Genomic DNA, 17944 nt, shown 5'->3' with positions numbered 1-17944 from the left:
AACTTGGTCAAGCATTTATACCATGCTCTAGGAGCTTGTTTAAGACCATAAAGAGCTTTGTGAAGTTTGTAAACATGATTTGGTTTCTTGGGATTGATAAAGTCGGGAGGTTGTTTGACATAAACTTCCTCCTCTATTTCACCATTTAGAAAAGCACTTTTAATGTCCATTTGGTACAAGGTGATATTATGGTGATTAGCATAGGCAAGTAAGATGCGAATGGACTCAAGTCTAGCAACGGGAGCATACGTCTCACCATAGTCCATACCTTCGACTTGTGTGTATCCTTGGGCGACGAGACGTGCTTTGTTGCGAACCACTTGTCCATCTTCATCTTGCTTGTTGCGAAACACCCATTTGGTACCAATGATGTTGTGGTTGTTGTCGGGCTTCTCAACCAATGCCCAAACTTGGTTTCTCTCAAAATTATGTAGCTCTTCATGCATAGCGTTTATCCAATCCGGATCTTCCAATGCTTCTTCAACCTTCATTGGTTCAATGCTAGAGATGAATGAGTAGTTTTCACAAAAGTTAGATAAACGAGTTTTTGAGCGAGTGATTCTCCCGGTTTGTATATCATTGAGGATTTGCTCGACGGGATGATCTTTGGCAATTCTTGCTCGAACTCGTGAGAGCTTTTGCTTGGGTCTTCGTTGAACATCTTCTTCATCTTGTTCTTCTTCTTGGCCTTCTTCATTGTTGACGTCGTCGTTCTCTTGTCGTGGTGGAGAAGGAGGTTGTTGATGTTCGTCTTGATGTATTTCCTCGTTTTCTTCATCTTGATGTGTCCCACTTGTGGATGCTTCCATGTCGATTCTTGGTTCACCTTGTCGTGAAGTAGAAGCTTCCACTTGGACGGATGAAGTACTCTCCTTCACCTCCGTTGGAAGAATTTTGCCAATGGACAAGTCTTGAATTGCTTCTGAAGGGTCTTTGTCTCCTACATCAATTGGCAATTGCTCTACTTGCGAGCCATTAGATTCATCAAACTTCACATCTACCATCTCTTCAACCTTTCGGGTGAAATTGTTGTAGACATGGTAAGTGTGAGAGTTTGAGCCATAACCAAGTAGAAAACCTTCATGAGATTTAGGAGCAAACTTTGAACGACGATGCTTATCAAGAATGTAGCACTTTGAGCCGAATACTCGAAAGTATCCAACTTGAGGCTTGTTACCGGTGAGGAGCTCATATGCCGTCTTGCCGAGTAGCTTGTGAAGATATAAGCGATTTGTTGCGTGACAAGCTGTCTCAACCGCTTCTGCCCAAAAGTGCTTTGGCGTCTTGTATTCATCAAGCATCGTTCTTGCCATTTCGATGAGTGTCCGGTTCTTCCTCTCAACAACTCCACTTTGTTGAGGTGTGTACGTAGCCGAGAACTCGTGTGAAATCCCTTCTTCGTCAAGAAAGGTGTCCACATTTCCGTTATTGAATTCCGTTCCGTTGTCACTCTGAACCTTCTTGATCTTCACATCAAACTGATTTTGGGCTTTCCTAGCGAAGTTTCTGAAGATCTTCTGGACCTGCGACTTGTCATTAAGAAAGAACACCCATGTAAATCTTGAAAAGTCATCAACTATAACTAGACCAAAGGAATTTCCACCGAGACTCTTGTAGGCGTTGGGACCAAAAAGATCCATGTGAAGTAGCTCGAGTGGCCTCCTTGTGGTCATGATGTTCTTCACGGGATGTCTTCCTCCAACCTGTTTACCTGCTTGACAAGCACTGCAAAGTCTATCCTTATCAAATATGACATCGTTAACTCCGAGGATATGATTTCCTTTAATAAGCTTGTCAAGGTTTCTCATGCCAACGTGACCTAGTCGTCTATGCCACAACCAACCTTTTGAGGATTTAGCAACAAAGCAAGTTTTAGGTTGTGCCTCTTTAGAGAAATCGACAATGTAAAGATCACCTCTACGCATACCCGTAAAGACCATTTTATGATTGTCTCGACGAAATACTTGGCAATCTACCTCAGTAAATAGGACATTCAAACCGAAATCAGCAAGTCTAGATACTGAAAGTAAGTTGTAGCCAAGAGATTCAACGAGCATGACATTTTGAATGGAACTATCATGTGAGATGGACACCTTACCAAGGCCAATCACTTTACCCTTTGAATTATCACCAAAGGTGACATATTTTAGAGGGCCGTCATTTTCAGCAAGCTCACGAAACATCTCTTCATCTCCAGTCATATGATCAGTACATCTACTATCAAGAACCCATTCCTTTCCTCCTGATTCATATCCCCGAAGATTTGCCATAAGACCAAAATGTCTCATTGCATCATCAAGATCGAAGTCACTATCATCCTCATTGTAATATTCATGTTCATCATGATCTTGTGATTCATCATTTCCTAGAGAGGGTAATTCATCAGATAAATGATCATCAAAGTGGTCATTTTTATGAATTCTTATAGCTTTGAGTATGATATCATTAATGATTCCAACATCTCCTTTAGCATGCTTAAGATTGGCAAGTTCAAGAAGACATTTACCAAAACTAGGATCACTAGAGTTCATCTTACTCAAGGCAATATATTTATGGAGAATTTCATCCAAAGTTTTCAAGGAATGATTGGGAAACCGTTCCTCAAGAAATTTCCATATAGTATAGGCGCAATTTTGACTAGGCAAACTAGCAATCAAATTTTTGGGCAATCCTCTAATGATGAGCTCAATAGTTCTAAGATTGCGAATCATGTCAATATCTTCATCTAGGGTAGGATGCAAGGGATCAATATGGGGTGCAAAAGGGCTAGCAATATACTTGTTCAAATGATATTGATTGAAGATTACAAGCATCTCATTTTTCCACTCATGAAAGTACTTTCCATCAAGAATAGGCACTCTATGTCTAAGACTCCCTAGAGTAGACACATCCATCTTCCTCCAATGGTGATTAAACCAAAGCAATGGAGACCAAGGCTCTGATACCACTTGTAGGATCTAGAAGTAGATGTGTCTAGAGGGGGGTGATTAGACACATAATGCTCAAGTTGCAATTTTTAAGCTTTTTCGGTTTAAGTGGAGTTTTAGGCACAATTTCAACACACACGATACATATCAAGCAAGCATGCAAAGAGTATATGAGCAGCGGAATGTAAAGCATGCAACTTGCAAGAATGTAACGGGAAGGGTTTGGAGAGATCAAACGCAATTGGAGACACGGATGTTTTTCCCGTGGTTCGGATAGGTGGTGCTATCCTACATCCACGTTGATGGAGACTTCAACCCACGAAGGGTAACGGTTGCGCGAGTACACACAGGGCTCCACCCACAAAGGGTCCACGAAGAAGCAACCACCCACAAAGGGTCCACGAAGAAGCTACCTTGCCTATCCCACCATGGCCATCGCCCACACAGGACTTGCCTCACTAGCGGTAGATCTTCACGAAGTAGGCGATCTCCTTGCCCTTACAAACTCCTTGGTTCAACTCCACAATCTTGTCGGAGGCTCCCAAGTGACACCTAGCCAATCTAGGAGACACCACTCTCCAAGAAGTAACAAATGGTGTGTAGGTAATGAACTCCTTGCTCTTGTGCTTCAAATGATAGTCTCCCCAACACTCAACTCTCTCTCATAGGATTTGGATTTGGTGGAAAGAGGGTTTGAGTGGAAAGCAACTTGGGAAGGCTAGAGATCAAGATTCATATGGTAGGAATGGAATGTCTTGGTCTCAACACATGAGTAGGTGGTTCTCTCTCAGAACATATGAGTTGGAATGGTGTGTGTGTTCTAATGGCTCTCTCATCGAATGAGAAGAAGGTGGAGGGGTATATATAGCCTCCACACAAAATCCAACCGTTACACACAGTTTTCCAATCTCGGTGGGACCGAATCAATAAACTCGGTCGGACCGAAAATGTAAACCTAGTGACCGTTAGAGATTTCGGTGGGACCGACTGGATCAACTCGGTGAGACCGATGTGCTAGGGTTAGGGTAAATCCAAAACTCGGTTTGACCGATTACTCAAACTCGGTGGGACCGATTTGGGTAACAAGTGAAACTGAGATTTGGCCAAGCAAACTCGGTGGAACCGATTGCATATCTCGGTGGGACCGAGAATATTGCAATGGGTAACAGAGAGTTTGCAAGCCCATCTCGGTGAGACCGAGATCCCATCGGTGGGACCGAACTGATTAGGGTTTGGCAGTGGCTTATGACAAGTGAAACTCGGTGGCGCCGAATAGAAAAAAATCGGTAGGACCGAGTTTGGCTTAGGGTTTAGGTCATATGTGGAAGTGGGAAAGTAGCTGAGGGTTTTGGAGCATATCACTAAGCACATGAAGCAAGAGGCTCATTAAGCAACACCTCATCCCTCCTTAATAGTATTGGCTTTTCCTAAAGACTCAATGTGATCTTGGATCACTAAAATGTAAAATGAGGAGTCTTGAGCTTGAAGCTTTAGCCAATCCTTTGTCCCTAGCATCTTGAAGGAGTTCCCACAACCTTTAGTCCATGCCACTCCATTGTTGAACTTATCTGAAACATGCTAGATTGAGATGTTAGTCCAACAAGAGATATGTTGTCATCAATTATCAAAACCACCTAGGGAGCACGTGTGCTTTCACTACCAGATCTTGGCGAGGGCACAAGATCGTAGCTGAGGTATCAAGCTAAACATCGAAGTCAACACGGAACTACTAGCGAGACTGACGTCTCTCTGCAAAACATAAAATAGGCAAACGTGAGTACAAATGTACCCAGCAAGACTTACATCAGAACTAGCTACATATGCATCAGTATCAACAAAGGGGGTTGTGGAGTTTGACTGCAGCAAGCCAGCTTTGACTTAGTGGCTATCCTAAACTATGACCGCAAGTAACTCTTTGAGGTGGCGCACACGAGTCCACATATTCACCATATCAATACACCACTATGGATCTGCTCCCGTCTCCCTACGAGAACGCCATCCATAGCACTCACTCTTATCTTGCGCATTTTAGAGTATCCACTTTCACTTGTCTATGAACTATGCAAGGTGTCCAAGTTTCCATGTCCGAGGAATCTGGATATTCGAATAAATAATGATAACCCTGCAGGGGTGTACTTCTTCACATACGCTCTCGCCACTTACCACCATGTACACATCGTGTATCTCGGCAACCTTCAAGCGGAAGACTGGTGAGGGAGTCGGCCACGACCTGACTAGTCACACAAGTCTCTCGTCCAGGTTTATTGCCTATTCGGGTCCCATCCGCAAGGAGATCCAGCCAGGGTGTCGCTCACGGCCCCAAACGATGTGTATAGGGTTCCCAAGCCCACCATCCGGGTGCCACTTGGTACACCGGGCCACTGTGCCTAGTCTGTCCCAAGCCCACCTGTACCGGGTGCCACTTGGTAGTCTACTAGCACTACCTACAAACACCAGAAACTAGTTGCAACTCCTGGACAGAGATCAGGTTGATTAATAAGTCGAGAAGGGGACTTAAGCATTCCAATGCGTGGTAGTAGCTGTTCATGGATCACAAACCCAGAACTCAGTTCCTAAGGATGGCTGCAGTGAGACAACCCACTATGTACTCCTACATGGCCTCTCACCGCTACCTTTACCAAATCGTGTTCACACACTTAACTCTCAACAGTAGGACATGTTCACAATATTCCAATTCATCCCCGATGAATCAGACCTGACTCAACTCTAAGCAGTAGCAGGCATGACAAACAAACATGAATGAGTGGGCACATCAGGGCTCAAACAAATCCTACTCATGCTAGTGGGTTTCATCTCTTTACTGTGGCAATGACAGGTCATGCAGAGGAAAGGGGTTCAACTACCACAACATGTAACAATTGAATCGCTGTTATCCTAATGCAGTAAAAAAGAGCAGGAGAGAGAGAGAGTGGGATTGTATAGGAATGAACAAGGGGGTTTTGCTTGCCTGACACTTCCGAAGATAGTATAGCTCTTCATTGGTGTCATTGAACTCATCGTCGGAACCACGTCTACGCAGGGGGAACAGTTACCGGCAACAGAGAGGAAACACAATCAATGCAAAGCAACAATATGATGCATGAATGTGACATGGCAATATGATGTGATTTGAGCTAATGAAGCTATCAAGAGAATGGTTTGAGTTGATTTGAACCAAAGGTTCAAATTCAAATTCAAACTTTGAATTTATAAAGTGCATTATCATGTTTTCATCTATACAGCTAGGTTAAGTTGCTTTGTCATGCATGAGAATGGTACAGATGGATAGATTGGATTTTTTCTGATCATTTTTCATATATAATTTGTTTCATTTGGAGTTACGTTTGAATTCTTATGAATTTTAGAAGTTTAGGCAAATTTCTGAAAATATATAAATCATTTAGATTTATTTAAATTCCAGAAATAGTTTACTGCGTCAGCATGACATCGGTGTGACATCATCAAGTGAACAGGGGCCGGTCCAAGTCAAACCTGACCAGTGGGGCCCGCTGGTCAGTGACTCAGGGCTGGTTAGGGTCGCAGACAGGTGTGACCGGTCAAACGTCACGTCAGCAAAGTCAATGCTGACGCGTGGGTCCACTGGATTAGATTAACTCTAACTAATTTGGTTAGCCGGTTAATTGAACCTGTGGGGTCCGGCTGTCAGTGTCTAGGGGTTAACTAAACAAGGTAATTAAGCCCTAATGGCGTCGTTAGCCAGCGGCTAATCGCCGGCAACCACAGGCCACGGCGGAGGCGTCGGGTTTGCTCCTCCGGCGACAAAACGAGTGGCGGAGGGGCTCTGCGTGGAGCTGGTGCTCATCCGCATCCAACGTAGCAAGCAGCAATGGCTAGGGTGGTCTACAGCGCTGACGGCGTCGAGCTTTGCGGCGGCCGGAGCTCGGCAAGGTTGGGTTCGGCGCTATTGTGCACGGCAGGGCGAACAGGTGGCTGCACTCGACTCCTGGGAGCATGCTGAGCACGCGACGGTGCTCGGACGCAAGCTAAGGCTGCTATTGGTGCGGCGGGGATGAGACATGGAGGAAGGGAGCTTCTGCGTCTGTGCAACTACGCCCTAGAGGACGCGGGCGAACATGGGAGTAGGGGGAAAAGAAGCAGCGACTCACCGCGGGTCTGCTGGTGCTGCTGGCAAGGCAGGGGAGGCACGGGGTTCGGTGAATCGACGGTGCAGATCATCGACACCCGAGGTCGAGGATGGCGGCGTTGGTGGGGAAGAAGGCCGTCCGGGCTTGCGTTCTTCTACTTGGAGGCGCGAGGCGTCGCGGCGGAGTCGATGGGCATGTCGGCAGGGGGTGCGGTGGCCAGTGGCCACGGCTACGGCGATCGGCGGCGACGGCAATGCTCGGGTGTGCGCGTGAGAGAGAGACAGAGGGGAGGAGGAGCACGCGGAGAGTGAGGGAGTGGGCCAGGGAGCTGCATCGCGTCTCGAGGACGTGGGGGGGAGGAGAGCTCGCCAGCACAAAGCAGGAGCTGGCACAGCCAGCGTCGTGCTCTGGTTTGCCTCTGCCTACTGGGAGAGGTAGAAGACGGTCATGCCCCTGTGGGGTGGGCCTCTACAGTGCTGGGCTGGCCTCTCTGGTGGCTGCACAGGTGAGGCCAGGTAAGCTCTCCCTCTCTTCTGTTTTCTAATTTGTTTTTGTTTTCTAATTATTTGCCTCTATTTTGAGCTTAGGAAAAATACGAAGGCATTTCCTAAAATCCTGAAAATATTCATGGACACTTAAATTATTTCAGTGGCCCAATAATAGTTCCAAAATTATTTTAACATCTAAATTATTTATAGTATTTAAATGCCCAAAGTCAAATACAATAAGATTTAATTCGGTGACCAAAATATTTCTACAAATGTTCATTATTTTTGGATTGGTGCAAAAGCCTTGCCAAAAATATCAAACAGTTAATAAGAACATTTTGAGAAGCATTGAATGCAATTTTCCAGGGTTCTTTGCCCTTCTTGAATTATAATTTGAGGCTTCCAAATTTCCTCAATTCAAGTTTCAAAAATTTAAACATGATGCAAGCAAGATGCAAACACTAGGCAGCACCAGAAGCTAGGGATGTGACAGGGATTGAGATCGAGTTTGCATGAAATTTAAAAACATTCATGAGTTCAAAAAGTGCCCATGAAATACAATCGAGAAATGAAGGCTACAATTTAAATACAATCGATCTTAGCTAGCTATCTGTTCACAATCTTCTTGCCCTTATTTTTCATAAATGGAGTTCTTCTCTTGAACGGACGTCCTTTAGGTGGGGTGGTCCTGCTTCTTCTTTTGGTGAATGCTGATACTTCATCATCGTCGTCATGTTCCATCTTTGGGTCGCCGTACTTGTCGAAGTCTTGCTCATTGGAGACTCCGTCCATTCGGATGATATTCCTTTTGCCTCTCCTCACGACAACACAACTGGGCTTTGGCGGGTCGGTAATGAAGAAGCATTGGTCCACTTGGGAAGCCAGTACCCATGGCTCATTTTTCGCGGTGATGTTTGCGCCCGCGGTCTTGGATTTGGCTTCAGGTATAACCATGGTGGTGAAATACCGGTCTTCTTTTATGACGTTCTTGGCCCATCTGACACGGAACATCGGGACCTTCTCTCCAGCATAGATCAGCTCCCAGATCTCCTCGATCCTTCCGTAGTATCTGTCCTTGTCGTTACCGGTGTAGGATTCCATCGTTACCCCGGAGTTCTGATAACCATTGCTCTTCATGTCCTTTCCCTCAGTGTAGAATGTGTAGCCGTTGATATCGTATGCCTCATACGTCATCAGGTTGTGCTCGACTCCCTGTGACAAGGTGAATATGAGTTGTTCTTCCGCGGAAGAATCCTCATGTAAAGGGTACGACAGAAGCTTCTGCTTGAACCAACGCATGAAACATGAGTTCTGCTCTTTGATTATATCTCCGTTCATCCTCTGTTGGCCTGGGTCATTGTATGTCTTCTCAATAAAGGTTTTGTGCTCTACCACCCAAGGATCGACCACGTCTATGTGTTGTAGCGCGACTAGGTTTTCTCTTTCAAAGTCGTCAAGTCGACCCTCGAAGTCGACATGCATTTCATGGCGACCCTCATGGCGACCCCATCCAGCGAGCCTGCCGAGGTGCCTGTTGATGGGCAGACCAACGGGGTTCTCGATGCCTAGATAATTCGTGCAGTAGGAGATGCACTCTTCAGTCAGAAAGGCCCTGGCTATGCTTCCCTCTGGACGTGACATGTTGCGAACGTATCCTTTGATGACACCATTCATCCTTTCGAACGGCATCATGCTGTGCAGGAACGTCAGCCCGAGTTGGATGATATCGTCCACGATATGGACCAGCAGATGCACCATAACATCGAAGAATCCGGGCGGGAAGTACATCTCAAACTCGCATAGTATCACCACGATCTCTTCCTGTAGCCTTCTGAGTTTCCTCACGCCAACCGACTTCTGAGAGATGACGTCGAAAATGTTGCATAGGACAAATAGTGTTTCACAGACGTGCACGTCCATGATCCCACATATTGCAACTGGAAGTATCTACGTCATCAGCACATGACAGTCGTGAGACTTCATCCCGCTGAACTTCTACTTCGCTGGGTCTAGGTATCTGCTTATCTTCCTCGCGTAACCGTAAGGAAGTTTTACTCCCATGAGACAGGTGAAAAACTGATTGATCTCCACCTGACTTAGAGTGAAGCATGCGGGAGGGTAGTCATTTCCGGTCTTCTTGGCCTTTTTGCCTTTGCGAAGACTTTCCGTGTCCTGCTTCGCCTCATCATCATCATCATCATTAGCGTGAAGCTCCTCCCTGATGCCCATTGATTTCAAGTCTGCCCTTGCTTTCGGCCCATCTTTGGTCCTCTCTGGCATGTTGAGCAGGGTACCTAGCAGACTCTCGCACACGTTCTTCATGATATGCATGACATCAAGGCTGTGAGGCACACGGTGGATCTTCCAGTACGGCAAGTCCCAGAAAACAGACCTCGTTTTCCATACCTTCAGCAGCGGCTCTGGCGCCTTTCTCTTCTTTCCCGGCTTTGGCGCCTTTTGCTTCTTTCCCGGCAGTGGGCACTCGTTCCAAATTTTCAATAGCTCGTCTATTTCCTTGCCGCTCATTGTACGCGGGCGTCTTCGGGGTTCGGTTTCACCATCGAACAGATCCTTGCGTTTCGTTCATGGCTCATCGTCGCGAAGCCACCTTCGATGTCCCATGAGCATGGTTTTCGAAGACCCAGGATCTCTATCTAGCTGGCGATACGTTGTGTCATCCATGCACCTGACGCATCCAGAAAATCTGTGGACCACCTGCCCCGTGAGATATCTGTAACCGAGATAGTCGTGCACCGTCATGAGCAGTGCGGCTCTCATAGGGAAATATTCTTTCTCTACGGCGTCCCACGTATTGGCTGGCATTTTCCACAGTGTGTCTAGCTCCTCTTTCAGCAGTCCCAGATACAGATTGATGTCGTTCCCTGGTTGTTTCGGCCCTTCAATTAGCATACTCATGTGAATGTACTTCTTCTTCATGCACAACCAGGGGGGAAGATTGTACATCCACACAAACACAGGCCAGGTGCTATGTGTGCTTCTCTGGCTGCCAAACGGATTGACTCCATTGGTGCTCGCGCCCATCACGATGTTCATTGGATCCTTCCCAAATTCTGGGTGTTCGAAGTTCAACGCTTGCCACTGGCTCCCATCCTTAGGGTGACTCAGCATCTTGTCTTTTTTATTTATCTCCGGATCGTTTGCGTCATCTTCTCGCTTCTTCTCCTCCCTATCCGCGTGCCAACGCAGGAGCTTTGCTACCTTAGGGTCCATGAAATACCGCTGCAGATGAGGAGTGATCGGATAGTACCACACAAATTTTTGAGGAGCTTTCTTCCTCTTCTTGTATCGAGTGACTCCGCACACCGGACATATGGTAGACTCCGCGTGCTCGTGCTGATAAATGATGCAATTGTTCAGGCACACATGGTATTTCACGTGCGGTAAATCCAGAGGACACATGATTTTCTTCGCCTCCTCGAAACTGGTCAGGCACTTGTTCCCCTTGGGAAGACGTTCATGCCAGAATGACATGTTCTCGTCGAACCATGCGTCGGTCATTTTGTGTTTTACCTTCATCTCCAGAGCCATGAGCGTTACTTTTAGGCGGGTATCCTCGGGCCTGCATCCTTCATACAATGGAGTAACCGCGTCTATCTCCAGTTGATCCAGCTTGGCTTTCTCTCGGGCGGTAGCTCTTGCGTTATCCGTCTGCTTGAGAAGCAGCTCTTGAATATGAGGGTCCTGCACCCTGCCCATCGATGGTCCATCGTTGTCTGCTCTGCCGGCATCTTCATCTTCATGATCATGCCCTTCGTCTACTCCGGCATCTTCCTCATCATCATGTCCGGCATCTTCTACATGATGACTGTGTACAACATCACCGTCGTGATCATGTTCTGGAGATTCTTCATCTTCTCGCCCGCCCGAGCCGCGGTGGTTGTCTTGCTGCCCTTCCTCATTTCTTGCCCGGCCCCCGTGGACGACTTCATAGTCATCTTCATCACCTTTCCACCGATAGCCATCCATGAAACCACGGAAGAGCAGGTGGTCACGCACCTGCCCGAAATCCAGGTCCGCAATAAGGCTCTTCAGCTTGCATCTTCGACACGGACATCTTATCTCCGTCTTGTTATTTTTAAGCATCTCGGCCTTCACGGAGCTCAAAAACCTATTCATGATGCCTTCGGTCATCGTGCGGACCATGGTCGCCTGCGGGGTAGAGAAAAACGATATTTTAGAAGCAAGAAAAAATTTGGCATGACTTTCCCCATAAATAGGACCAAAAAGAATGCATAGTGCCAAAATTCTCGCCGAAACGGAAATGAATCAACATTCCGGCAAAATATTAGCAACTATCGCAGTTCAAATACCGGTACCTGCAAACACAAACATATATGCAACACCACAAACATATGCAACACCACAAACATACATAGAGCTAGCTAGGCCACAAAAAGTGCATGTGCACGTTGTTGGAGGGAGAACAACATAAAGATAGCTTCCCCCCTTACTTACCTATCAAAAAAGGTAATTTAACCACTTAATTTGGATGAATCTATGGTGCAAATGAGGTGAGGAGGAGGAGGCAGCCGAGACAAGCTTGGAGGAGGAGGTGGAGAGAATGAAGTGGGGAAAGTTAGTGGGTAGGTGTGGCTGTCCAAAATATCTTGTTGGTCCCAGGTTACTAATGGCACCACCTGAAAATGCGCCATTAGTAACCCTGGTTACTAATGGCGCACCTGCTGGTGGTGCGCCATTAGTAGTTTTTCAAAAAAATTATATATATATATATATATACTAATGGCGCACCGTGGCATAGTGCGCCATTACTAGTTTAAACTAGTAATGGCGCACTATGCCACGGTGCGCCATTAGTAGTTTTGCAAAAAAAGAATTAAAAAAATACAGTAGTGGCGCACTATGTGGCTCGTGCGCCATTACTAGTTAGAACTTGTAATGGCGCACTGTGCCTGGATGCACCATTAGTATGTTTGGAAAAATGAAAAAAAATTGTTACTAGTGGCGCACCATGTGTCTGGTGCGCCATTAGTGTCTTCCACACTAATGGCGCACCTGCAGATGGTGCGCCACTACTATATAGTAGTGGCGCACCACAGGTCAGGTGCACCATTAGTATCCATTTCATCTATAGCCCTTTTCCTAGTAGTGTGACGAGGCTCCTGACGCGATGCCATCTTCTTGGGGTCCTGCGCGGTGCGGCAGCTTCCTCTTGGGGATGGTCTTCGGAGGGCCTTAACTTCTGCTGTCAGGGTTGTCGATTGTTGCAGCTTGGAAGGCGCGCTCAAGGGAGCACGCCGCATCCCTTTCTTCACATGGGACCGTGATGATTCCCCCGCTTCCCAGCATCTTGAGAACGTTTTAGCCGTGGTGAGTGACTGCCATGAACTTGGCCAGGGCTGGATACCCAAGGATGGCATTGTACGGCAGGTGGATGTGCGCGACGTCGAAGTCGATGAGCTCGGTGCGGTAGTTCTTGCACTCCGCGAAGGTGACAGGCAGGCGAACTTGCCCTATCGGTGTGGTCGAACCGTCTGTCACACCTAAGAAAGGCTTGGTTGGCTGGAGCTGCTCATAGGTCACTTGGAGGTTGTCGAACGTGTCGACGGATAGGACGTTGAGCCCTGCACCGCCGTCGATGAGAGTCTTGGTGACTTGCACATTGCTGATGACTGGGGAGCACAGCATAGGGAGTGCGCCAGCGGTGGCTGCTGATACGTCTCCAACGTATCTATAATTTTTGATTGCTCCATGCTATATTATCTACTGTTTTGGACTATATTGGGCTTTATTTTCCACTTCTATATTATTTTTGGGACTAACCTATTAACCGGAGGCCCAGCCCCTGGGTCCGGTCTGCGACGAGCTTCTCCACCTCCTCATCCTTGCCTCGAAGCGTTGCGGCAAGCTTCTCCTCACGCGCGGCAAGGTCCTCCACCTGGGAGTTCAGTGCGGCCTGGTGCTGGGCTCGAGCGGCCTTGGCTGTGGCGGCCAAGCTCTCCGCCGTCTCCTGGGCCTTCTCAATATCTGCCTGCTTCATGGTGAGCTCCACCTCATGCTTGGCCAGCTCTCCCTGGGCAACCTTCAGCTCCTCACAAGCTTGGCGGAACCAATTCTGCGTCTCGGTGACGCGCACCTTGAGGTTCGCCTCCGCCTTGTCCACCGTTGCCGCCCAGGACTTGGCCTTGTCCAGGCGGGCACGGTGGAGCGCTTGGAGCTTCCTGAAGTTTGCCCCCATGGCCTGGAGAAGCCGCTCCTCCTGAGAACCATTGCCACCGGTGGTCGGCTCGTCAACAACCTCGAGCCCGGCGGCGACAAGTACCTCTTCGTCGAAAACCTCTCCCTCGATGGGCGTCCTGGAGCTCGACGACCCGGGGAGGTGGACGAAGAGATCGTCGCTCACCCTCAGGTACCTACCGGAGCCAGAGGTCGTAGAGGAGGAAGGCTGGTCATCAGCCCCTCCTCCTCGGCAACGGGCTCGCCGGCCTCCCCGGCAGGTCCCTTACCGGCCTCTTCGGCAGTAGCCTTGTCGGGCTCCCCGACAGGCCCCTTGGCGGCGTCCTCGGCAGCACCCTTGGCGGCCTCTTTAGCTGCGCTTACTCTTCCTCCTCCTCCTCCTCCTCTTCTGCTGCCTTCCTCATCCTCCTCGGGCATAGAGACCCAAGGTCAAGAAGACATCTGTGTCGTCGTCTGCGGGAGGAGGGGAAGCGCGCGGAGGGGGGAAGCAGGCGGAGTTGGGGGACGCTTGGACGAAGAAGAAGCAGATGCTTTCTTCTTCGCCACCTCGGCCTTCACCAACTTCTTCGCTGCTGCGGCCCTCGCTTGGCACATAGACGTCTTCTGGGTTTGCCGGGGTGGCATGGCCCTGCCGGGCCGGACTGGCTCGCCGGAGGTGGCCCATTGCAGGACTCACTTTTTCCCCATGGCTGGGGGCTCGGCTGCCTCAGCCTCCTCCTCGGACGGCTCATCATCGTCGTCTTTAATAAGAGGAGCACCGGTGCCGGCGCTGCTGGCCTCCCTAGCAGACTCCGCCCACTGGGCAAGATCCTTCTCCTCTGCGGCCGCTGCGGCTTTGTTCTCCATGCCGCCGGCGCTGCCGGCCTCCCTGACGAGCTCCGCCTCTGCCGCCCTGGCGGCGGTGTAGTCCAGATCCGCCTGGGTGGTGTCCTGGATGAGCCGCGGCTCGTCACGGACGTACTTCTCCTCTAGATTGTCGAAGAACTCCTGCACCCGCTCCTCCGATGGCACGGCCCAGTTGGGGACGGGACCATGCGCATTATAGTCCGGCATCATGGCGATGATGTCTTTCCGGCGCAAGTTATTTCTCATCGGGACCACCCCCGCCGGGAACCCAAACAAGGGCCCCTTGGCGACCTTGTCGGCCCTTTCGGCCATGTCGGACCTCTCGGCCTTGCCGTCACGGCCCACATCGAGCTGGAAGAGCCGCTGGCAGAAGTGGGAGTGCGCCAGCACCGTGAAGTTGTGGTCAAGGCCGGGGCGAAGCATCATGATATCGGCCATAATCGTGAAGAGCCAGGCCGGCCTCCCCTTGTTATGTAGCGGAGCAATCCGGCGGCAGATGAAATCCGCCCCGATCATCTCAAGGGTGAGCCCAGCCTCGGTGAGGCGGAGAAACCGGGTGAAGGCGACCTTGAGCTTGTCGTCCTGGGCGTCGATGTCGCCCCATTCGGGCCTGCGAACCGGCGGCGCCTGGCGAACCCGGCAAAACTCCTGTGGGTCGTCCTCCTTGATCCAGCACCACCGGCTCCGCCATTCTTCCCACCTCTCCTTCTGGGCGCCATCTGGGTACGCGGCCCCTCTAGACCTTGGGATCCAGGTGACACAACCAGAGATGGCGCCTCCCCTCTGGATGCGAGGGTGAAAGTAGTGGCGGAAGTGCGCCGTGTTGGGGACGACTCCGGTGAAGCCCTCACAAAGGTGGGCAAAAAGAGCCATGCACGCCACAGCATTTGGGGTAAAATCAAAAAGTTGGAAGCCAAATGTGTGCATGACATCATTGAAGAAATCAGAGAAAGGAGGGCAGAGGCCGCAAGAGAAGTAGTTAACGCAAAACAGGTACCGATTCGAGGCAGCCTTGGCGCAGTTGGCGGGGATGACGCGCGTGGCTGGATGCCCCGTCTCCTCCCCCCATCTTGCACCCCCCCAAAGGGGCTTGAAGCTGTCCCGGAGCTCGAACATGTCAACCGTCGAGGGAAAGTAGGCGAGCTGCGTTTGCTGCGCCGCCAACGCACTCTCTGGCAGCTCCGATGCTCCGGCCGTTTCCTTTGTACGGGAAAGGCGCGGGCCGCCTCTTTACCACGATGTGATGCATGTATGTGGAAACCACCCCTCACATGACCCCCACGTCATGCACGACCCTCCAAGTTGCACGTTCAATGCGGGTCGTGGGGAAGCACGGAGGACGAGAAGTTACTGCAGTAAAATCCGCCCCACCTGCCCGCGCATCATTCTGGGCCTAGCCCACCAACGTGTCATGCTTATGTATGGCCCAGGCCCGGGGGCTCCTGTCGGTGTACAAAAGTAGGGGCTCTCCTTTTGACCCCTTTACTTGTGCGCCGGCGGTCAGAGCCACGCGCCGCAGCCACACTTAGCAGGGCAGAGGAGGGAATCCGGAGAGAAGCCGAAGCACCAAGGCAAACAAGACAACGCCAAGGCCGAGAGCACAAAGAGTAGAGGGATGAAGCAGGCTCCCCCGACAAGACCCTTGCCGGGGCAGCCTTAGCGGCCCCGACAAGACCTTGCCGGGGTAGCTCGCACATCACCAGCAGAGCACACCACCCTTGAGCCCACGGTCTCCAACACCATCAACCACATTGGGCCAGGGCTCGGGAGGCACCTCCATGGTGGCATGCAGATCTTTGTGAAGATAGAGAATACTCAAGATCAGATGAGGACCAGAAGACGGCGTCGACCCTCGGCAGGATCCTAGTTGAGGAAGTCCACAAGGCCCCCGGCAAGACCCTTGTCGTGGATGATAGCAAGGTGATACGTCTCCAACGTATCTATAATTTTTTATTGCTCCATGCTATATTATCTACTGTTTTGGACATTATTGGGCTTTATTTTCCACTTATATATTATTTTTGGGACTAACCTATAAACCGGAGGCCCAGCCCAGAATTGCTGTTTTTTTTGCCTGTTTTAGGGTTTCGAAGAAAAGGAATATCAAACGGAGTCCAAACGGAATGAAACCTTCGGGAATGTGATTTTCTGAACGAACAAGACCCATGAGACTTGGACCCTACGTCAAGAAAGAAAAGAGGAGGCCACAAGGTAGGGGGCGCGCCTGCCTACCCCAGGCACGCCCTCCACCCTCGTAGGCCCCCTGTTGCTCCACCGACGTACTCCTTCCTCCTATATATCCCAAACGATCAGATACGGAGCCAAAACCCTAATTCCACCGCCGTAACTTTCTGTATCCACGAGATCCCATCTTGGGGCCTGTTTCGGAGCTCCGCCGGAGGGGGCATCGATCATGGAGGGCTTCTACATCAACACCATAGCCTCTCTGATGAAGTGTGAGTAGTTTACCTCAGACCTACGGGTCCATAGCTAGTAGCTAGATGGCTTCTTCTCTCTTTTTGGACTCAATACAATGTTCTCCACCTCTCTCGTGGAGATCTATTCGATGTAATCTTCTTTTTGCAGGGTGTTTGTTGAGACCGATGAATTGTGGGTTTATGATCCAGTCTATCTATGAATAATATTTGAATCTTCTCTGAATTCTTTTATGTGTGATTGGTTATCTTTGCAAGTCTCTTCGAATTATCAGTTTGGTTTGGCCTACTAGATTGGTTGTTCTTGCCATGGGAGAACTTCTTAGCTTTGGGTTCGATCTTGCGGTGTCCTTTCCCAGTGACAGAAGGGGCAGCAAGGCACGTATTGTATCGTTGCCATCAAGGATAACAAGATGGGGTTTTGTTCATATTGCATGAAACTATCGCTCTACATCATGTCATCTTCCTTAAGGTGTTACTCTGTTTTTAACTTAATACTCTAGATGCATGCTAGATAGCGGTCGATGAGTGGAGTAATAGTAGTAGATGTAGAATCGTTTCGGTCTACTTGTCTCGGACGTGATGCCTATATACATGATCATACCTACGTATTCTCATAACTATGCTCAATTCTGTCAATTGCTCAATAGTAATTTGTTCACCCACCGTAGAATATTTATGCTCTTGAGAGAAGCCACTAGTGAAACCTATGGCCCCGGGTCTCTTTATCATCATATCAATCTCCATCACTTTATTATTGCTTTGCTTTTACTTTTTACTTTGCATCTCTATACCAAAAATTCCAAAAATATTATTTATCATCTCTATCAGATCTCACTTTCGTAAGTGACCGTGAAGGGATTGACAACCCCTAAGCGCGTTGGTTGCATTGAGCTATTGTTTTTGTGTAGGTACGAGGGACTCGC

At 49.2% G+C, this 17944-nt stretch overlaps 1 pseudogene; it reads right to left on the bottom strand.

The window, feature by feature from the left end:
* Positions 1–11070, bottom strand: part of LOC147991474 (uncharacterized) — a 62073-nt pseudogene extending 51003 nt beyond the window's left edge.
* Positions 11071–17944: the final 6874 nt, after the last annotated feature.

This window comes from Triticum urartu, chromosome 1A, assembly GCF_056163025.1.
Source record: "Triticum urartu cultivar PI428250 chromosome 1A, HENAU_Tu73, whole genome shotgun sequence".
Lineage (NCBI taxonomy): Eukaryota > Viridiplantae > Streptophyta > Magnoliopsida > Poales > Poaceae > Triticum > Triticum urartu.
The sequence above is the reverse complement of the archived record's forward strand: the minus strand, read 5'-3'. Positions and strand labels throughout refer to the sequence as shown.